At 36.3% G+C, this 24,876-nt stretch overlaps 1 pseudogene; it reads left to right on the top strand.

Annotated features, from left to right (window-relative positions):
* Positions 1 to 24,876, top strand: part of LOC108714983 — a 143,081-nt pseudogene that overhangs the window by 3,283 nt on the left and 114,922 nt on the right.

Genomic DNA, 24,876 nt, shown 5'->3' with positions numbered 1-24,876 from the left:
ACAAAGGCTAGATCTTTTCACACTGATCTACCGGATGATATAACATTGATTTCACTGTTCAGCAAAAATTGTGAATAATATGTAGTGTATTTTTGTGCATAATATAAATTAAATACCTCCACTAGAGCTATTGAGCTAGAGTCATTAAAGGGCCAGTATTACAGGAAAGGAGTGGTGTAAATGTGTATATATATATATATATATATATATATATATATATATATATATATATATATATATATATATATATATATATATAAATATATATATATATATATATAAATATATATATATATATATACATAGAGAAGACATCCTCGGCCTTGGCTCATTCTACAGTGGTCTGGCGGAGCATACTTCAGACTGCATCCCTCTTTGTATCTGGGAAACGCTAGTCATGTCCAAATTCAAAGTATAGGGTTAACCACCCTCCATGGCCCCTCTTGGTTCTTTTTCTAATGTTGGCTAGTCACTCCATTATGTTTTTATCGGGTATTACACATTGTCCGTTACCCTGTGTGGGGCCTTTTCACCTTCAGAGCCGAATTCCGCCTCCTGGCAGGTAAAATGCTCCTGAAACGCAGGAAAAGAAAGGAAAAAAAAATACACTTATCTATCTTATTGATAAAAGCAACGATCTCAGCACCTATTTTTAGGCTTCATCATATTTTATATCGGTCAGAAGATTTCACCGACAAACATCAAAGGAAACAAAAGTGTCCACATAGTATAAACTATTTTATAGCATATTAAATTTTGTAACATTTGTTCCAAAAAGTTCAGTCACTTCTTTCAAGGAATATGTATCAATTATATCCTCTGTATTGTAACCTGTAAGCTTGAAGTTGATATAGCCAATCCTATCCTCTATAGTATGAACTCTGAGCATAAAATTGGCACCAACAGAATAACCTCACTAATTGAACTCCACACTGCTATTATTTGGAGCAAGCTATTTTGACCCAATTAAAGATTCAGTTACACAGAATCAGCAGCATGCATGTCATGACTGTTGGGTCTGCTGGTTTTTTTTTTTTACTCTTCTACACCTACTAGTAAATGATTTGGCATGTAGAAAAAAAATCAAAAAAAAAAATATATATAAAAAAAATATCCCTCAGAAGTTTCCGAGGGACGCAGAGGACTACACGAGTGGACGCATATACCGGTGGACCCCGGGACGCCCTCACGCGACGACAACTTACTTCCGGGGACGTAGGACGCAGACGCAAGCACCACGTGGTACACGCCGCGAGGGACGACAGGAGGCCATTAGGAGTAGCTCCGGTGAAACTGCTTCACGGCGACCAACAGATTCATCTGGGTCATCTTTTTTAGGAGAGGACAGCGCTCCTTCCAGCAGCGGGGAGCGCGAGGTCAACGCTCCAGAAGCAGGCGGTGCAGCAGCTATCCAGACAAGACAAGCACGCAAAATCAGCAAAGCGGCGCCCAAGAAGGCACATCGCCTGTGATCAACATCTCTAAAAAGGTACTGTCACCCTTGGAATTAAGTGTTTTACAAAAGGGTTTGTCGTTTTGTCCATCTGCAAAATTAGATACGTTTTCCCTGGATATAGACTTGCAACGATTCTATAGATTGCTGCGCCTTAAAGTGCAGTTTAAAGATAAAGATAAGGATTTGGCAGACATGCGGTCCCAGATGGAGGGGTTAACTCCACAACGGTTTAACCTACACAAAAAGAGTAAATACCTTCCTCCTACTTCCTTTCATCCCGTGGAAACGGTGATAAACTTTATTTCTAGAGACATTAATCAATTTGTAAATGACTCAAAGGGACTAAGGCATATGCGCTATAATAACAATTTGTCTAAGATTGAACGTGAATCACTTAATGCATTGATGAGTGATAAGAGTGTGATTTACAAACCTGCTGACAAAGGGGGAGCCCTAGTAATCCTGGATAAGGATTACTATGTTCAGGAGATCTTGGGTCAATTACACAATTGTAACACATATGTTCCACTTGACAGGGACTCTACCAATGAAATTGCAGGCCTGATATTAGGAGTGTTGACTCAGGGGCAGGGGTGTCATCACGGATGGTTTGAAGGATTATCTCATACAGGAATTTCCGTGTATACCTGTGTTCTACACCCTGCCCAAGGTACATAAAAATCTCCAGTTTCCCCCAGGACGACCAATTGTGGCAGGGGTTAACTCTGTTCTATCTCCTTTATCAATTTTTCTTGATAAGGTACTAGCTCCCTTTGTAACATCAGGAGCCTCATACATTAGGGATACTTCCCATTTCCTACATTCCATTCAAGGTCTAGATGTGGGCCACGACAGGGTACTGTTGGCGGCTTTTGATGTTAACAGCTTGTATACCTCTATACCCCATGATCTGGAAATGGCAGCAGTACGGCTGACCCTGGAGGAATCAAACTATGATTCAGCACAGACTGATTTCTTTATGGAATTGCTATATCTAATTTTGCATAAGAACTATTTCTTATTCCAGGATAGGTATTTCCTCCAGGTGCAGGGGACTGCCATGGGGTCCAACGTCGCCCCCACCTATGCCAACATCTTCATGAATTTTTTCGAGAACATGTATGTATATGGCCATGTACTATACAAACAAAATTGCCTAAAATGGTGGCGGTATATCGATGACTTGTTGGTTTTGTGGAGGGGTGACGTTGGATCCTTGCTGGAATTCAAAGCATACTTGGACTCTTGTGTTCCCACTATTGGGTTTACTCTTACACATAGTGAGGAATCAGTTACATTTCTAGACACCACTGTGTACCGTAGAGATAGATTCCTATATACGGATTTGTTTGTTAAATCTTCTGACCGCAATAACCTGTTGCGGTTTGACAGTGCACACCCAAGGGCTAATATTTCCTCTCTCCCTAGATCACAGATGCTACGTGTTAGACGAATAGTCACGGAGGAGGAACAGCTCTCTACACGTTTGACAGAAATGTCCATTAAATTTATACAAAGAGGGTACCCCCAACAGATGCTTACACAGGAGGTGACACGTGTGAAAGGGCTGGACCGTGAGTCAACTATACAGGAAAGATTGCCTGATAGGACAAAAAGTTCTCGTATACCCTTTGTACATTCTTACCATCCCTGTACTCGGAAAATTCACCATGTAATTTACAAACACTGGCCCTTACTACGTAGAGCATACCCAGACATCCCAGAATTTCAGGAACCGCCATTACTGTCTTACAAACGTCCACGAAACCTTAGGGACAGGCTTGTAAAAGCCCATCTGGGTACCCAACGGGTCAACACACAAAGGGTCTTGGCACCCTTAACAAATGGCATGTTTCCCTGTGGTAGGTGTAATCAATGTTCCAGTGTTATTCGCACTAATGCTTTCACCCATCCACATACAGGGAGGAAATTTGAGCTACGAGGTCACTTTAAATGTGATACGGAATATGTTGTTTATATGCTTAAGTGGCCGTGTGGACTGGCGTATGTTGGGGAAACTGTCCAACCGATACGGGATCGTATCAGTCAGCATAAATCCACAATCAGAAAGGAGGTGTTGAAATTACCTGTACCAGCCCATTTCCATTCAGCACGACATTCCGTAGCAACCCTCAGATTTCTTGTGTTGGAGTCTATTGCCCCCCCCCATGTCGGGGGGGGGCAATAGACTTCTACAACTCCAGAAAAGAGAGAAATTTTGGATACATACATTGCAAACACTGTCCCCAAAAGGGCTTAACAGAGAGTATGATCTATATGCTTTCATGTGATTTGAAAAATTTATGATACCTGTACACTGGGTTGTGGTTGGGACGTTTTAAATATGACATTCTACACATTCCTTATTTTTACTTTTTTTTTCATTTATTATACTGTTAATTTTGACCAATATATTCTGCTTATAATTGTGGAATAGTACTAATATGCTCGGTGGACACAGGTGTGTTATACTGTTTAAGCCTATGTACGTTGGTCTATATATATCGTATGATGAACCACATCCCACTTATGGGTGTGGTTTGAACTTATGGCTTTAAAAGGATGTGATGCATTCAATACTTCATTGCTTGATAAAGAAGCGGGACCTTCGAAACATTGTACTTATTACTTGCTTGATAAAAGTTTTTTCTTGATGAACAAGCAAGTTGTCTGGACTTTTTTGGTTGATATATATATGTGTATATATATATATATATATATATATATATATATATATATATATATATATATATATATTATACTGTGTGTATGTGTGTGTGTGTATAGCAGAAACGTTGAATTAAACACTTTTTGCTTTGCATTCAAAGTCCTATGAGTGCGTTTTTTTGCTGTTATATATATATATATATATATATATATATATATATATATATATATATACGACAAAAAAGCTGAAGCACACCAGGATTTTCTTCAAGAAATATAAAAGTATTTATTCCATCAACGTTTCGGCCCTCAAGTGGAGCCTTTATATACATACATATACATACACACATAAATACATATATATATATATTTTCTGCTACAAACTCCGATCAAATACACTCAGGTTTTTTATGCTTATTTATTTTATTACATTTTCATGAAAATTTGCTTTGCAGGGAAAAATCAGATTTTCACAAATTTTTTGGATTTTTTTAGCCAGTTTTCACGGATTTCACAAATTTTTGGAATTTTTACCCAAAAACCTTGAAAACTTTGGGGTTTTGCACGAAACCCAGCGCACATCAAAAAATCATTGAGTCTTCTCCCATTGACTTAACTGCAACCTCGACAGGTCTGAGATGCCGGATTTTCAGATTTAGACTTTTCCATCCTCAGGGTTTAATAAATTCTGAAAAATGTGTGTTTTTTTTAAAAGTCTGATTTTATAAAAAATAAATCACGATTTTTGCATTCGGAGTTTAGTAAATAACCCCCTAAGAGTAGTCAAGACCTGGGTGCTCATGAAGATAGTTAACAAGGTGTAGATTGATTGCACTAACAGGATTTAAACAACAACAGACAAAAAATGTAAAAAAAAAGAAAAAAAGTCAGACATTTCGGTCCCACACAGGAACCTTTTTCAAATCCTATACACAGCCAACTGATGACTGCAGGTAACCCAATGTTTGATTACTTGCTATTTACTGCATATAATTATTCTACACAATAAAAGATGCTTTAAGATATGTGAGTTGTACTTTGACCATAATGTTACATGCATTTTAGTAGAAACAATATTAAATGTATTGTCTGCACATTCAACTGATAACAAATAAAAATACTGCATCCAGGACTTTAAATAACTTTAAATAAGACATTTCCTGGTACAGTATAAGTCCAACCCACTCAGAAGCCATGTTCCAATATCTTGCACTAATGAGATCTAACAAGATAGAAACAGCTGTCTGAATAGCTCTGAACTATTAGGCTGTATCTGTGCTATGAAACCAGCGGTACTGGATGCATAGTTGGCCAAAGAGTCATAAAGGAGATTTGCATGTTTCCGCCATAATGCCTTATGTGAGCGTTAAATTCTCATTTTGGGTATTGAGGCAGTGCTTAGAGTGCTATGTATATAGCGTGAGGCAAGTAAATACCTTCTGTTTTCAGAAGACTTAACACTGCATGTTTTGCACGTGAAGGGCTTTTTGGGTACTTTTAGCCCATCTCACCCTAACCAGGTTAGGTTCTCTGCTTTGGTATAGGATAGAAATAGCATGTCAAAAGTAATTGATCATTTTGGTGTTAAAGGAATTGTTCAGTGTAAAAATAAAAACTGGGTAAATAGATAGGCTGTGCAAAATAAAAAATGTTTCTAATATAGTTAGTTAGCCAAAAATGTAATGTATAAAGGCTGGAGTGATTTGATGTATAACATGTTAGTCAGAACACTACTTCCTGCTTTTCAGCTCTCTTGGTTTACACTGACTGGTTACCCTGGTTACCAGGCAGTAACCAATCAGAGACTTGAGGGGGGGCCACATGGGTCATATCTGTTGCTTTTCAATCTGAGCTGAATGCTGAGGGTCAATTACAAACTCACTGAACAGAAATGTACCATGTGGCCCCCCTTCAAGTCGCTGACTAACTCAGAGTTATAGAGCTGAAAAGCAGGAAGTTGGATTCTGGCTGTTTTATTAGACATCTGTTCACTCCAGCCTTTATATATTACATTTTTGGCTAACTAACTATAATAGAAACATTTTTTATTTTGCACAGCCTATCTATTTACCCAGTTTTTATTTTCACACTGAACTATTCCTTTAATGGTCCTTTAAAGGCTGTATTGTAGTATTTTTAGAATCTGTATCTGAAAATGCTTTATGTTTGCAGGGGCCTGGTTTCTTTTTTAGGGCTCTTACACATGAGCGTTTTTACCTGCGCTCCCCTGCATTCCGTTTTTCGGTGTTCAGCCGCAGGGGAGCGCAGGAATAGACACATTTCATTATTTCAAATGGGGCTGTACTCACACAGGTGCGTGTAGGCGCCGAACGCAGGAAAAATGCAGCATGTTGCGTCTCAACCTGCGTTCGGCGCCTACATGCGCCTGTGTGAGTACAGCCCCATTTGAAATAATGAAATGTGTCTATTCCTGCGCTCCCCTGCGGCTGAACGCCGAAAAACGGAACGCAGGGGAGCGCAGGTAAAAACGCTCATGTGTAAGAGCCCTAAGTCACAGGATACCCCCAAATGAATAGAATTTGTGCTGAAGATACTTTGAAAAAAAATGTTTTTTATTACTACTTGAGTTACATAAGGCAAACAAGGACAACGAAGCCTCTCAATGCTTGGTTCTTGCTTGCTAGATAATAATATTACCAGTGCAGAAGTATGTTGTGTAGATGGGATTATCTGTACCCTGGTAATCTAATTGCCTGTTTTGCAAGAACCTTACATGGAGTAGTTTTTTTTTTCAAATAAAGCTAATCCACTGGTAATTTACTTGCATTAAAAACCTCTCCACCTACATTTAACTTATCAAGATAATGTAAATTCTCTAAAAAGTAGACATTCATGCAGCACCTAGGCACATGTTGCACAACAAAGTTCTGAGAAGTTTAGGGGGCACATTTACTATTGGTCGAATATCGAGGGTTAATTAACTCTCTAAGTTAAATCCTTCGACTTCGAATCATAGCTCAGGATGTCCTAAATTCAATTATGATGTGGAGAAACCTTCACAGTTCTGGAAACTGTGATTAGAAATTGGCTAGAAAGCCTATGGGGACCTTCCCCATAGGCTAACATTGATGTTTAGTAGGTTTTAGGTGGCGAAGTAGGTGGTCGAAGTTTTTTCTAAAGAGACAGTACTTCGACTATGGAATGGTCGAATAGTCGAACGATTTTTTAGTTTGAATCGTTCGATTCGTAGTCAAAGTCAAAGGTCGAAGTAGCCAAAAAAATACTTCGAAATTCAAAGTATTTTTTATTCTACTCCTTCACTCGTGCTAAGTAAATGTGCCCCCAAGTGTCATCTAATCACTTCCTTTCTTTCAGACACATTGCTTAATGGCAGCAGCAGCCGGCAGACCTAGATATGTTTAATTGCAGCAATAGTTGACTTTACTAGGCATCAACATATTTCAACTAAAAATAATACAGCTGAGACAGAAGTAACATTAAAAATGATTCAGTATATTCGCTGTGCTGTGTGCTCTTCAAGAGCTACTACCGGGGAAAGAAACCAACCCACGTAGCTGTTGGTGCTTTTGACAGCAGCCATTTCTCAACCCACTATAGATTTAATAGACAACAAAACAGACAGCCCCAATCTATTAAATCTTGGTGGTAGTATGACGATGGATTAAAAGTGTGCACTTGTAGCAATTTGTTCTCAATTGAAGAACCAACACTTTAGTGAAGGAATGAATTATCAAAGCTTTAGAGATAAAATGCCTTATTCTAGATAGATAAACCATATCTAGAAGAAGGCATTTTCACAGAATCATAGCTCAGGATGTCCTAAATTCAATTATGATGTGGAGAAACCTTCACAGTTCTGGAAACAATAAGCACCTCCCATTCATCTGAATTAATGTTTGTAACTAGAATATGAATATTATGCTTTGGTAAACCTGTAGATGAAATTTAAACTATAACTATACCTGAATTCAACCAGGGTTCTAAACATTAGTTGCAACGTGTAAGCAAATTAGGATGGCCTTCAAAATGGTTTCTCTTTAACCTTTATTTGTCTTAATAAAACTGATAAGAAATAATTAGATTTACCAACTGTTAAATATACAGGGAATAACCAATGGATAGACTAAACCCTAGTGCAGGACCCTCTGCTGCCTTGTTGAACTGGCATCCACCTTAACCTATTTGATCTCTGGAGGGGGAAAACAGAAGGTATAAAGATTTGTGTTTCTCAGAAAAGTTTCAATTATATCAAAAAGCTGATTTTTCAACTGGTGATGAAATTGGCAAACTACTAGCCTACTAGCCTATATCTAACCTTAGTTTATGTTAGTTGTGTATGTGTGAAGTGTTTATGTGGGCTAAATGCACAGCACAATGGTCACAGTTTAAGAGCATCAATGAAACGTTGGACAACAGGCAAGATGATTAGTAATATGATACTTTTTCAAGTAAAGAGTCACCAGCCAATACTTACAGGTGCCAAGAAAGCTGGGACATGTCAGATTTTTGGGGTTTTTGTTGGTCTTTAAACAAAGAACTTTAATTGATTTGTTTTTCTCTTTAAAGGGACCCTGACACCTGAAATTTATAAATGGACCATTATATATACCATATATATACCATTTAGGAGTATAATAAAAACGACACCTTCAGGTGACTTTGGAAGACAGAATCAATACTTAGGTGTTACCATTGGTTATTGGCAAAATGCATTTTCGGTGAATTTGTTTGCCGTAGTCATGCAATTTTTATCATAGGCGACAAATCTCCTTATCAACCATGGCCCTTAGAGTTTAAAAAATTCCTGTTCAGTGTCATAGAAGCTGTTCCTTGTGTATCAACTTTGTAGTAGTGTTAATTGAGGTAAATCTGACGTCCAAGGCTAAGTTGAATGCTTACATTATACAAATAAAAACAACAAACCACCCAACTTTATTTTGTTAGGTTTTGTAGCATCTCTTAGGATCCTGTATTTTTTCATGACAAGATCTTGTGGATCAAGTAAATCCTATTGTTAAAAAAACAACCAAGTACATGAATATGCATGTGCATATGATACATTCTGTACAGTTTATTGAATAATTTACACATTCTGTATATTATACAGGGATGGAAGGCTTAAAGAGAACGAGCAGATATTAATTATACACCACTAGATATGAGTGTATCCCACCAAGAATCTATAGCAATCCTTCAGCAGTCATCTGGATGCATACAATTAGTTGTTGCAAAAGCACCTGTTCTGAACAACAAACAAGTAGTAATCTTAATAACCAGGTAGGATTTAGTGTACTTCAGTGAACACCTGACAAGTTGCAGACTGTATAACCAAGATCTTTGTCTTTACTGTATATTGCATATCCCTTCAGTCATTTTCCTTTATTCTGACACTGTGCTCCTTTTGTTACTGTTACACGAAGAGATCCATATAACTTATTTTTCCTAGGTCTCTTAATATTTTATCCAGCCCATCTGTTTCATTCTGATGTTTCTACTAATCTTTCCCTTTTTCCTTTAACCAAGTACACATTTTTTTAATTTTCTTTGTCCTTTTTTCACAAGCTCTTTTCATTTGTTTGGTCCTTATTTCCAGTCCCTAATCTCTGTCTATTCTTCCCATCTGTTTCTGCTCCTTTGGGTGTTTTTTGTTCTAGTCTATTATCTTTACTTCCTATTACTCTAATTTTCCCATTTGCAATTATTTTAGTGACAAAACTGGTGCAGCATGCATGCTGGTATAATAACAAAACCGTTGAAATTTCTTCATTGGTTTGTTATTGAAGAAACTGAAGAATAGACCCAGCATGAACACTAAACTCTCTAACCTAGTTATGCATGAGCCATATCAGAACTGGGCTAATCAGATCAGCATGACGGTGATGGGAAACCTCTGTGGCCATTGCACTGTAGATGTGGAGCATATGTAGATTTCAAGAATGAGCAATTAATAAAATACAATACTGTTAATGGTACTCGCTCTAATGCAATCCATATGGAACAACCACAGGCATTGCCTCTGAGCCCTATAAGACAAAACATTCAAATAAAGCCTTTGTTTCTACTTTGCCTAAATCACAATACTGCAGTTAATGTTGTTGTATTTTGTAGGGTTGTCTTGCTTGCTGCATTGTAAGCATGAGGTAGCTGATGAATATTGTAGTTAAAATTCTTGAGAATAATTTTTATTTTTATGACTTTCAGATCCATTGGGGCCATGTGGAAGACACTGAACTAATAAATGATGGCTCAGGATTAGTCTTTGGGATCGTGGGAGGAAAATCAAGTGGTATAATTGTCAGAACAATTGTACCTGGGAGATTGGTTGATCGGGTAATTTTTTTTATTCTATAAAATATAATGTACAATAACTAATTGAGGATATATAAACACTGATTGTTGAAAATGTTCTCATCTTCATGATTTTTTGAGTTAACATAGCAGCAGCCCAACCACAGTTCTTAAATATTGCTTATTTTATAAAAAAAAATACATACAGTAGTTTATTAAAAAACTATATCAATTATATTTATTGGTTTCCATGGGAAGGATATTCTGAAATGTTATTTTCTTTCACTTAGGCTAATGGGAGTTTAATGACTGGACCATTATGGAATAATATCACAAAACTATAGAATCCATTATGAAACACAGTTTGTAGAGGAAAGCCTTGGATTAATTGTCTGGTATACCAATGGTATAGCAGTAAAGACAAAAATATTTAAAATCATATTTACTATAGTTAAAGTCATAGCATAATAATTATTTGCTTTAGCCATGTCAAGTTGGCGCAAGTCGCATTGAGTTGTTTTTGATTCATTGCAAAATGCTAAAAAGTATTTTGATTCTTTTTTAAAATTTGATTTCTAACATGATTTTACAAAAAGATAAAAGGGAAAATTAAGTTGAGTACAGAACTAAAGCAGTTAAACAACTTTGAGACTATGGGACAAATCTACTAAAGGGTGAAGTGACTAAAGCTGGCCATAGACGCAAAGATCCGATCGTACGAATCAACGTACGATCGGACTTTCCCATCTCCCGACCCTCCACTAACCATTCAGATCAAAGTCTTTACCATTCCGATCAAATAAGAACAGATCACCCAAAGTTCTGCCCCTGACAGCAATCGTACGATACTTATGTCTGACAACACTAGTGACAGTCTCCCTCTGAAAATCGTACGATCGCCAATACACGCAGAGATATTCTGGCTGCCAGGGTCCGTGACCCTCATTTGAGAGATGGAAAGAAGTAGAAGAAACAGAAAAAACCCAGTTCTTTTCAAACTTGAATATTTGAATTATCTCAATTGAATAGAAATCAGTTGGAGGTATATTTTCAGCACTATTTATTTATTTATTTTTTCAAATGTATTTTAACAGTCATAATTTGCAAAAATGAATAACAATGGGATTTTTTTGTGACTTAGTTTTTTCTCTTAAAACATTTTTCTTCTTCTTCTTAAAGAAAAATATTCAAAATCCTATTTTATCACATTATTCAAGCAAAATGAACATTAATTACACAAATTAAATTATTTGAATCTTGTTTCCTTCAGTCTGGGAATTCATAATTATAGCAAGCAGGCAAGAGCCATTTTGTGGACACTGTTATTAAGGCAAGCCTTGCATTATTTGCGATACACCAAATAGAAAAAAGAAGCATGAGCGCTCCAACCCCCTGCCGTATGTTTAGTATAATTTATTGGACGCTTTTTCTGTATAGCGGTCGGTATTCTATTCTCAAAAACTCGCTCACCGCAATTCTAAATTGGTTCGGGTGCACTTGCCCCGAACCCTCGCTTATAACACTCCAATGCAGAAAACATGGGTCACTTATCGCTCCTGTTCAGTGGCCCGGGTGCTGCGCCCCGAACCCTCAGCATAGGGGAGACATCAAGAGTTAAAACGGCAGTTTGGCACGCACTCAGCAGGACTCCAGGCAGCGGTAAAATTCACACGAAACGTGTTAGGGCGATTTATGTTTGTGTAATAAAGTAAAGTGAATTTTACGATGAAGAGAAAAGAGGAATGTGGGGAGAGCAGTGACATCTAGGAAGTGCCTAAGGCATAGAGGAGGGGCAGACACTATTTGATTAACAGCTGAGATGTTTAAATGAGCTTACAACAGCTATGAATGCTTTAAAAAAAAATAAAAACCTTTAAAATGCTGAAGATAGTTTATAGATGTAAAACGTGGAACCTCACCATACGCTGCTCCCAGTTATTTGTTATGTTGCTAGCTGAAACAGGGATTTTATTTCTTCTGTCATTGGATTCATTTCCAGGGCCTGTGTCACCTGCAAGCCCATCACCCTCACTCTGACCTTGCTGAATTTCCCCAAAACACAACCCCCTTTACTGCTACCCTTTGATACAGACCCCCTCCCCACTCATAGGGACCCTGCACTCCTCACAGCTATTCTAAACTAATGTTTAAAAAGAATCCTCTCTCTGTCTTCCTCTCTTCTTCAAAATAAGTGGGATATTTGGAATGAAATGCAAAAAAGGACATTTTTTGTAAATGTATCATGAAACAGGTTTGTTTTTAAGGCTGCAATCGCATGCTTGTGTTCATTATTCAACGTACGTTTCTCAAATCAAGCACTTTCTGAAATTTACTGTGAAATTAGGCAATATTTTCCACGTAGCTAAATCTTAAATCTTTGTTGTCAATCTATGGGAAAATTCACTTAATGAAATGCAGACAGAAAAGTCTATTTTAAGCTCAAGTTTTTTTTTATGGATCTTCTAGAAAGGAACCTAAGCATAACAAAATGTCTGTGCTGTCCATTTGCTTTAATTACATAATTACACAAACAATTTGATGTTATACACTTCTGCACAGCCTTGCATCAGGCATGCATAGTAAAAAGGTTCTACAAAATGTTTTGCAAATTTAAATCCGTATAGTTTAATGGCTAATTGCTTGTTAGACAGTGTCAACATGTATTAAGAGATTTGTGTTCATGATTCAGTTCTGAGAGCTTGCACAGATGGGTTGTGTCAACACTAATGAGCATGCTGCCAGTGCCTTGTTCATGTGACAAAAAAACAAATCTTTTCCACAGGTTTCTAAAAGGGCAGGAGAAGTGAAGCTTTTATAAGTTGAATATTACTTAAGTAGGAACACTATACCTGTACTAGGCTTCTGAGTGAGGTCAAATGAAGGACAACCAGTCATTCTATGCCATCTAGCCCCGTCAAATTGTCTTACTTATGCTACTTAGGCAGTATTACAGTCATGTAAGAAAGCTGAAAAGATATAAATGTCAAGATAGCTGAGCTCCATCGGAAGACTGGTTTAGAACTGGAGCTTATATCAGAGCTCAAGTTACTCAATGGCCTAATTAAACCAGACATGCCTTTATATCTGCCAAATGTGTAAATAATGTCTACGATTGCACTGTACTTATATGCTTTCTCAATAACAGTGATGGCTTGTCAGTCGTTTATTTCCCAAAGGGGTTAGTGCAACTGTAAAGTGGTGTTCATTTAAATCACACCAGAACATGTTTTAGGCACTCTAAAATACTGTAACTAATATGGTCTTTTTTTACTAAAGTGCTAATAGCCAAAAAAAACAGACTGTTTGGTTACCTAACAAACACTTTATTAGTTCAATTGTTTTCAGATTGTTCTCCAGAAATAAAGACTTTTTTCCATTGCTTTCCATTTTTTATTTTTTACCGTTTTTTCAAGATCTAAGTTTAAAGTTTAATGTTCCTGTCTCTGGTGTTTATGTCTGGCAGCTCTGGTAATTTAGGTGCAGATTTTGAATTGTTTAATTTTGCAATATTTAGTTGATTCATCTCTCTGGAGTATTAGCAACTATTGTATTAATTCCAACAGCTGCCTGTAATGAAACCCAGGGATTCTGCTCAGCAGGGACAAAGATAACAAATGTATCAACTAATTGTATAGATTTAGAACAGTTTACAGGGTCGGCGACCCCCTCCCCCTCAATAAATATTTATTAAACATCTTTGAATTTACAGATTATTTCTTGAGAAAAGTTACATTGATAACGTCATGATTTAAAGACATTGCTCAGATTAAGCTGTATATGCTTAAGAACTACTTGTATGTCAGGTGTGAAGATATAAGCCATTTGAATAAATTGACTATTGAATTTTTGAAACAAGCAAGGGAAAAACAATCAACCTCAATTGCTAAGTGAGAATAACAGTAAATTATCAAATTAACTAAAAATCTGAAAATAATTAAAAAAAAAAAAAGGGAATCTCGACATTACTCATTTAGGCTATTACAGTAATGTAACAGAAGCTTAAATATAACCGAGGAGTAGATTACTTTTACAATGGTAGCCATAAGGACAATGTCCAATGCTGTGGTACACGATCCCAGAGAGGAGGAAGTTGGGGCAGTTCATGCCATGCCTGTTATAGAGCCATGGTTGGCAGACTTGGAGAAATTTCTTATTAGAATACTTTTTATTTTTTCCAAAGCATAACCCAATCTGTTCTGGTGTTGAAGGGATTCCATGGAGATCTGTTTACTCTTCCATGCCTTAGAAATTGTACATGTAGTGGTTGTCATGATAACTGTGAATAGTTGTGATGGGCGAATTTATTCGACAGGCGTGAATACCTGGCGAATTCCTGTGATTCACCGTCGGCAAATAAATTTGCGAAACTGCCAAAAATTCGCCTATCACTAGTGAATAGTTGAAAATGTGAGTATGTTTGTCAGGCTTTTTGCACAATAGAACAGTAGAGGGTTCTTTTAAATAGAGATACCAAAATACAGTAAATCAGTGTGTAAACCTTGATCCAAAACCTCTGGACATTAGGGCAGGACCACCACACTTGAAACATAGTACTTTTTTGGCAACAACTGTGAAAACATCCCAGGTCAGCCAGAGAGTCAAAACTGCCAATCAGAGAAGGACATCGTTGTAATTCGTTTCCACAAGGGAGACATTTAGTGAGGACTTCTTAACAGTTAACCATATAGATTCCCACTCCTCTAGATCTACCTGACATTGCATGTCTGAGTCCCAACAAGCAACATACGTCCATTTTTCTAGAGATGCGTTATAAAGGCACTAAATAAAAATTATACTATTCTTCGAAGCTTAAGGCTTATTAAACACCAGCTTTCAAATGATGTTTCAGACCTTTCAGGAGTTTAGTTGCCATTGTGATTTAGTGAAATATTAATTGTGACAAGCAAAACTGTTCAGTACAAGGGACTGAGGCATGTTATAATTACTTTTATGTACAGCATAATATCATGATTTGACTCCTTTTGTATGTTCTTTATCATTTCCCTCTGAGAAAATCCTCCATTACTGAGCTGGGTGACTTCTCAATGTCACAATGTCCCCCTGTAGGATTGCTTTGTTAAGCATGTCCATGTGAACACTATGGTGTTTAATGTAACATAGTAACATAGTAACATAGTAAGTAAGGTTGAAAAAAGACACATGTCCATCGAGTTCAACCTTTTTTTTTTTTTTTTTTTATTAACTACCTATTTGCCAGTGTATGTGTATGTGGTGATGTCAACAACTCTTTTAAATTACAATGGCATATTACCTCTATACTATACCTGTGATGTCATTGGGGTCTCATCTTTAGCACCAATTTGACATGTAATAGTCTTCTAGATTGTGGGATTGGGGGTTTGTTTCGGATGTCTTGAGAAAGGTCCTCTTGCTGGGATTGAAATGTTGATAACCACCAATAATTAATTTCAATTCAGTCTCATGAGTGTCAACAGAATCAAATTGTACACCATTCTTTATTTAATGTTACAATTGTTTTTCACATTTTCAACAGCTTCTTCCAATTCATACCATGACCATACCATGGAACTGGACTCATTTGATGGCCATCATTATATATCATCCATTGGCCCAGAATGACCAGTTGCCAAATTGGAATTGTAAAGGCTGAAGATGAACTGTTAGAGGTAAAGCTGAAGAAAATGATCTCTCTATATATATATATAAAAAAAAAAATATATATATATATATATATATATATATATATATATATATATATATATAGTGGTGTGAAAAACTATTTGCCCCCTTCCTGATTTCTTATTCTTTTGCATGTTTGTCACACAAAATGTTTCTGATCATCAAACACATTTAACTATTAGTCAAAGATAACACAAGTAAACACAAAATGCAGTTTTTAAATGAGGGTTTTTATTATTTAGGGAGAAAAGAAATCCAAACCTGTGTGAAAAAGTAATTGCCCCCTGAACCTAATAACTGGTTGGGCCACCCTTAGCAGCAATAACTGCAATCAAGCGTTTGCGATAACTTGCAACGAGTCTTTTACAGTGCTCTGGAGGAATTTTGGCCCACTCATCTTTGCAGAATTGTTGTAATTCAGCTTTATTTGAGGGTTTTCTAGCATTCTAGTGTTCTTTCTCCAATTTGTACTTATGTGCCAATTAAGTATTATTGTTCATTTGCATTAGTATTTTCAATCGTTTCTGCTTATGCTTTATATGTTTATGCTATGTGCTTTCTTGCAAAGGTGTTAGTGTTTATTTTCCTTAAAAGTTTATTTGCTCTTAATTATTGTTTTGCAAAGGAATTATTGCTTTTTGTTGATCCATACTGCAAAAAATGCTATTCTTTATTTTCTGGATGGTTCAACTTTATGGAAAATCCCACTGGGAAGCAGTTTTATTTTTAAAAGAAGTGCCTCCTCCACTCACACTATTTATTTGTTGAAAGTTTGATATAAATTATCTGTTAAGTATTCATTTTGAGAGTATCATTTTCCTTTAACTGACTGAGAGAGATACACACAAATATGAAAGATTTACATAATACAAAGGGGCAGATTTATCAAAGGTCGAATTTGAAAGTTATGTGAATTTTTGTTGTACTCACAACTTGAGTGAGAGGTTATTTATGAAAAAAACTCAAATGTCTAATATTCAATCAAATAGGAATGACTCAAAAACTTGAATCAAATTTGAATTGAGTTTTCCTCAGGAAAAAATAAACTCGACTTTTGTGTGACAAATTTTTTTGATACGCAATATTTTTTCTCTCCCATTGGAGTCTATGGGGCATTATTTTCAAAGAGAAAATTTGACTCATCACTACTATTAACATTTTCAAATTGTTCAAGAGACCTCTGCCATTGACTTCTACATGAACTCAGCAGGTTTTAGGTGGTGAATATTCTAATTAGAACTGTTTCCAGGGTCGAGGTGTGATAAATCTCATTTTCAAATTTAAATTCGAGTTGGTAGTTTGAAATTCGAATATGAAAATGTTTAATGTTTAACGTTAAATGTAAAATTTTAATTCGAATTTACCATTCAAACCTTATTGAAATGTGCCCCTTGGTGTAATTTCTAATAATCATGTGTTTAGTGATGGCTTTTACAGTCAGGATGACATACAGCTGTGCTTCTCGACAACTTTTTAGAATTTATTTTCAGAATGCAATTCCTGTTTCAGAATATGAAGACTGAACTGTCCAGGAGAAAATATTGATTTCTCAGTTCCTTTAATTCTGAAATTGATGACTGATGAATTGATGAAATTGATGTTTAAGTAAGTCCAATTTTAGAGATGGAAACCTATTTGTCATATGCATATGCATATAATTAAGCATTTTAGGTTGATTTGTTTAAAAGGGGCACAAATGCAGAAATGCTGAGCGGATCTACCAAAGAGCAGATCTTAAAGAGGGGCCTACGGGGTCCTGTCGAACAAGGACTCAGTTTCATCACACTGTGTATAGCCAGTTTTAGAATAGCAAATGAACAGAATTTGTACGACTCACAGATGCAACTCCTAATGCAATCTTTCCCTCTTAGATGATGCAGCTTCAACAAGACTTTACCTTTACTTAATAAATGGGAAAATTTGTCTGTTCTAGTGCAGAGAGCGCAATTGCAGTTTCACTCTCTGCACTATCAATGTGCCCCCAAGACCTTCTCCAACACCAAAGAGGTAACCATGGGTGGGAAAGGGGGGGCAGCAACAACCCCTTAAATACTCCTGTTCTCCTGTTGCTCAGAATTAGGGAATATTCACATGCATTTGTACAGATTTTAGAAGATACTGAGATGTACAGAGTTTTTTTGGGTGTTATGTCATACAAAAAAAAAACATATGACAAAAGTAACTGAAATAACAAAATGTTCCTGGGTAAGTAATTTTTAAGTCTAAACACAAATCCTTTTTCCACACTCTTATGCTTTTTGAGAAACATTTGCATTGTATATACAGGTAAGGGACCTGTCATCCAGAATGCTCAGGACCTTGAGTTTTACGGATAACGGAACTTTCCGTTATTTGGGTCTTCAAGCCTTAAGTCTACTAGAAATTCATTTAAACATTAAATAAATCCTATAGGATGGTTTTGCTTCCAATAAGGATTAATTATATCTTAGTTGGGATCAAGTACAAGCTACTGTTTTATTATTACAGAGAAAAAGGAAATCATTTTTAAAAATTTGGATTATTTGGATAAAATGGAGTCTATGGGAGACAGCCATTCCATAATTTGGAGCTTTCTGGATATCAGGTTTCCGGATAAGGGATCCTATACCTGTATTTGCAAAAGAAAGTTGGATGTGCTCAAATCCTTCAACTTCACATTTTTACTTATTCATACAATCGCTCACCCTGTTACTGGGTGGGTGCAGGTGCAAATGCCCCAGACCATTCACATGCATTTTCAGGTTACTCACCGCTCAAAGTCCCTGGCCTATTTATCAAAGATAGAATTTCGATTTCATGTGAATTTTTTTATTTCGAATATTCTCACAATTTGACTGGGAGGTTATTTAAGAAAAAATCAATAAGTAAGGAGTATTGGGGAGCACCTCCCATCAAATAGAAAACAACGGATGGTGTGCAAGGTCAAGTAATTAAACCAATATAGAAAAGAAAAAGAATTGACCTATTGCTTTGCACCTTCCCATCCCTCTTAGTCCAAAAACACAGTCATATGTCTACCCCACAACATGTGTTAAAACATAACTTTTAATAAATATCATTAAGAAAGAGAAAGAAGTCCAGATTAACACCATTAAAAATACGTTAGGTACAGGGAGGCGAGATGCCACAGGATAGTGGGTTTAAAACAAATCTCTGCGTCAATATATATGCCGAACAATCCCACAAAATAATATGGTGGCTTGTTATTGTGTACTGGTATCAGCCTTATATACATAGACAATGGTAAGCCACCATGCATAGCATCTTATACATTTAATTTGATATTACCGCAGCATATAACGTCTAAAAAATTTATATCATAGCAGACTGCTGCGTTTAGACTGAAAGAGGCACTATCTAGGTGCGACTCTTAGATTTATTGCGGCGTTAGCAGAAGTAGGTTCCGTTTCCCAACTATTCCGAACCAACCCCTTCACCCACAGTATAAACCCTCCCAGGTACTGAAAGAGGTAATAAAAGAGTGCAGCTCTAAACTTGCTGCGGCGATGAACTTATGATTCCATTTACCCACTGTTGCCAAGCCAACCCCTTCTCCCGCAGTGAACAAAATACAGTGTTTTTGGACTAAGAGGGATGGGAAGGTGCAAAGCAATAGGTCAATTCTTTTTCTTTTCTTTTTTTATTCAAGAAAAAATATTCGATCGATATCCGATTTCTACGAATCAAGTTTTTCTTCCGAAGAAAAAACTTGAATGTCAGAAAGGCTATTAACATCTCCTAATGGCTCAATGGACCTCTGCCATTGAACTCGACAGGTTTTAGATGGCAAATATTAGAATTAGGACTGTTTTCCATGGTCAAGGTGTGATAAATCTCACATTCGAATTTACATTCAAATAGGGGGATTTAGATTACAAGGTGTGAATTTGTGACACTCAAGATTTTGAACTTGAATTTACTATTCGACCTTTGATAAACCTACCCCGTAGTGTTGACTTTCTAATAATTAACTGTAGTGCCTGATGGGGCATCCAAATAATTGGTTATTGTTTTTTACCCTTCTCTCTATGTATACAAAGTTACTTAGTTAATTTGGGTTGAAAAAAGACCAAAGTCTATCAAGTTCAGCCCCTCAAAATGAAACCCAGTGCATATTCATTAATTTTTGTGTTCCTCTTGGGCTTAGTTGCTGTTGTTTTGACAAACGCCCAGTCTGGGTAGCCACACACTTTCAAAGTTCCTCTGAGATGCTAATGCTCCTTTTCCTTGGACTTTGTATCAGTTGTCACACTTTCTGCCCTATGGTGCAGAGATCTAATGACACCCAGGTTGTGCTTCAGTGTGAATCGAACAACAGATATTGATCTGTATGAGTGGGTTTCCTGTATACTTCCATTTTCAAGGTACCCCCCTTTTGGGTGGATATCAAATAGTACAAAAAGACAAGTTTGTTTTCGTGGACATCTTCCCTTGTGAACTTGATTTTATTTTTCACTGAGTTAATGTGTTCTGTAAAGGCCTCCACTTCGTTGGATCTGATTTTAACCCAAGTTTCATCTACATAAATGAATCAGTGTAGTTCTCTGGAATGTAGTAAGGACCTCCTTTCCATTTCCTCCATGTACTAATTAGCTATAATAATGGGAAGTATAGTTCAACATATACCTGCATACATATTCTTCGGCACACCACTTACTTTTCCTTTTTTCTTTAGGGTGCATTCAACTCCTCCAGCTACTTCCAAGCCTGGTTTTCATACAACAATTCCCATAGGGAGGAAGCACACCAAACATATGATTTTGCCTTTTAGGACATTTATTCAGCAGTGTTGGCACAAGCTTTCGGGGTCAACCCCTTCCTCAGGTGCAATAAAAATCAAGTGAACATCATTGCATTAAATACCTTTAACACCATGTGAGCTATCATGTGATACAATTAACTGTTTAGTGCTCGATCCCATTCCTCTTTATATAATGGTTTATACATATCCCAAAATTCATGAAGGAAAGAAGAATCCTTTTAGGAAAATTCATTGCCTGCAATATAACAATAAATACTATAAATAACTCATTTAAAACATACTTGTATCAAACATTATTTGCAACAATATTAAAACTTTTACAAAAAGCAATTAATACATTATCCTTCACCGAGTAACGTTACTATTGTAGCCTAATAGAGGCTTGTTACATATTATAAAAAACATCTCATATTAAAACTTTCATTTAATCCCATAGGTGTTAGGGAATCCAATCTTTTTATCCACACTGCTTCTCGTTGCAGCAACCGTTTTCTTATATTACCTCCCCTCTCAGTAGTTACCTGTTCCAATATATTCCATCTTAATTGGGCAACCGTATGTTTATTATGGAAAAAATGTTTTGCCACCGACATTTCAGACAAATTTTCTTTCTTATTTTCCTGTTTCTCTGTATCTGGTGTAAAGTTTCGAATACTACTTTTATGTTCATTTAGTCTAGTTTTTATAGATCTACTCGTCTGTCCCACATAGGTAAGTCCGCATGGGCATTTTATCATGTAAATGACTCCTGTACTGTTACAGGTAAAATGCCCATTCAATTTTATTGGATAGCCCTTGGATGGATGTGCTATAGTGTCCCCTTTCAGGATACCATTACAATGTGCACATTCACCACATCTGAATGTGCCATTTTTTAAAGGTGCCAATAATCCCAAATTTTTATCTTTTTTTAGGATTTTTTTAGTCACTGTCTGTCCTATGGATTTTCCTCTTCTATACGAGAATAATGGCGGGTCTTTAAACAGTTTACCCATTTCTCTATCTTTTTGTAGTATCCTCCAATGTTTCAAAATTATTCGCCTAACATATGGTGTCTGGCGACCAAAAGTTGAAACAAATGGTATCTGAGAATTTTTTTGTTTCCCCTTTCTTTCTCTTCTTATTAATAACCTTTTTCGTTCCATTACTTTAAGGTCTTGTTTTACCTCATTAAGTTGGTCCCTGTCATATCCCCTTAATAAACATACGGTTGCCCAATTAAGATGGAATATATTGGAACAGGTAACTACTGAGAGGGGAGGTAATATAAGAAAACGGTTGCTGCAACGAGAAGCAGTGTGGATAAAAAGATTGGATTCCCTAACACCTATGGGATTAAATGAAAGTTTTAATATGAGATGTTTTTTATAATATGTAACAAGCCTCTATTAGGCTACAATAGTAACGTTACTCGGTGAAGGATAATGTATTAATTGCTTTTTGTAAAAGTTTTAATATTGTTGCAAATAATGTTTGATACAAGTATGTTTTAAATGAGTTATTTATAGTATTTATTGTTATATTGCAGGCAATGAATTTTCCTAAAAGGATTCTTCTTTCCTTCATGAATTTTGGGATATGTATAAACCATTATATAAAGAGGAATGGGATCGAGCACTAAACAGTTAATTGTATCACATGATAGCTCACATGGTGTTAAAGGTATTTAATGCAATGATGTTCACTTGATTTTTATTGCACCTGAGGAAGGGGTTGACCCCGAAAGCTTGTGCCAACACTGCTGAATAAATGTCCTAAAAGGCAAAATCATATGTTTGGTGTGCTTCCTCCCTATGGGAATTGTTCTATAATAATGGGAGACAGCCATGTTTCCGTCTGTAAAAATGGTCCTTGTGTTTGAAGTATGTGGTGTTAAGACACATGTTTAGCAACAAATATACTTAGTAAGGACTGAGCTTTGTTCTGCTGTTGAGGGAAGTTCTCTTGCTGCAGTCGATTTGTTACAGTCTCCACTGCCTCTGTCGTAGGTATACATGTGAACAATGAAGTGACATCATATGATACCATTGTTTCTTCTGCATCTAGTGTAACATCATGAATCTTGGTGACAAACTCCTTGGCATTCTGGATATGATACACTGTTAATGGGGCTAAGATGTTAGTCAAGTATTTTGCAATGCTGTAAGTCACTGAATTGATGCTGCTGACAATAAGCCTGAATGGGTTCCTTCTTTGTGTATCTTGGGGAGTCCACATAAACATGGTGTGGCTTATCTGGGGTACAGGCGGTGGTATAAAACTCAATTGATAGCGTCCGCCTTTTCAAGTATCATATATATATATATATATATATATATATATCATTTTTTTCTTGTAATGGCTGGTTGGGTCTTTCTTTAAAGGTTCATATGTATTGCTATCACTGAGTATTGTGGTTATCTTGCAGTGATAGTCAATCGTCATACCATGACCTGAATAAATGAAAATCTTCATAGTTGGATGGATCAGTAGTTGTATTACTAGAATTGGGAGTATTAAGAAGAAAGCCATCATTGGTAGGTTCTTCAGTTCTGTATACAGATGAAAAATAGCAATTTAGAATCTTTACTTTTTCTCTGTTCTCATCAACCAATTGCCCCCCCCCCCGACATTAATGGTCCCACACCTTCATGTTTCATTTTTTATGTATTTAAAAAATAATATTGGATTCTTTTTACTTCTCACTGCAATACCCTAATTTTGATTTTAACTTGTCTGATAGCTTTTTTGCATTTTTTATTGCCCTCCTTGTACCTGGTTAATGTTTCAGCTATCCCAGCTAACGTGAAGCCTTAAAAGAATATCTTTTCTTATCAACCTCAACACCAGCACTCATATCGAACCACATAAGTTTATACTTTGGGACAACGTTCCTTGCTTACATGGGGAAGATACGGATGTGTATTTATTAAGTAGCATTTTAATGACATCCCATTTTTATTCTTTGTTTAACCTTGTGAAATCTTTTCCCAGTTCATATTGCTCAGGACTGTCTGTACACTGGCAAAGTTTGCATGTCAAAAATGTAGTGTTTTAGTTGCTCCCTTATAGCTTCGCCTCTATACCATAATCTCATAGGAGACCATGTTATGATCGCTATTCCTAAATGCTCACCAATTTGTATTACTTTATTTCTTGGAATGCTCTTTAATTTTCATAGATGTCTTTCAGATTTATTTCAGTTATTTTAAAGATTTAATGGTGTCTGTTTTAACAGATTTTTGTCCTTGTTAAGGCAATTATTCTGGCAATTGAAAACTTCTCAAATAACCAAACACAGGTCTTAACTGTTTAAGGTTGTGAACCAAAACAACCATGTTCTCTATTCTTGCCAAATATTATATTTTTGTTCTATAAGCACATTTTATATATGATTAAGTTTGTTGTTCAAATGTACTTTTGATAGCCCTCAATCCCTCTTTATTCTTCCACAGCTCTTCAATATTATATAGTCTTTCTTGTAAAGTAATAGTGTGCAACATCTACAGTATTGAATTGCATTGTATCTGAGAAATAGAGTATCATTTACTTGCTGCACTTTTCTTGTAAATTTGTTTAAACTGTGTTCCAGACACTACCATTAGGGGACTTGGTAACTGAAGAGGATGATGGAGAGTTAGCAAAGTGGTCATCAACAGTAAAAGTTGTAGAACTGTAGAAGGACAGTATGGGGCTAGGATTCAGTATATTGGACTGCCAGGTAAATGTCCACAAAAATACAGCTTGTATAAGTTTTAATTCTTGCCTTGTGGTACACTTGTGCTGAAATATAATTTTTCATAGTAAAATTAACATTTTATAGCGTTTCTATGTAAGGACGATACATGAAAACTTCTAATAAATATATACATTACAAATATTCAGCCTTTGTACTGGCTCATTCCAGATCTTTACAGAATGGTCATGTGGCTTTAACAAGCAAACTGATGATAATTTCACATCCTTCAATAACCCCCCTGTTACTTGCCTGTATATGTGTGTCAGTGATACTGCTGTTCCTAGCACTATGTCAGCAGTGATTTTGGATTTGGAGTTGGGCAAAGACCCGATAAGTTGGAAG

The sequence above is a fragment of the Xenopus laevis genome, chromosome 4S (genome assembly GCF_017654675.1).
Source record: "Xenopus laevis strain J_2021 chromosome 4S, Xenopus_laevis_v10.1, whole genome shotgun sequence".
In the NCBI taxonomy this organism is placed as follows: Eukaryota; Metazoa; Chordata; class Amphibia; order Anura; family Pipidae; genus Xenopus; species Xenopus laevis.
The sequence above is the reverse complement of the archived record's forward strand: the minus strand, read 5'-3'. Positions and strand labels throughout refer to the sequence as shown.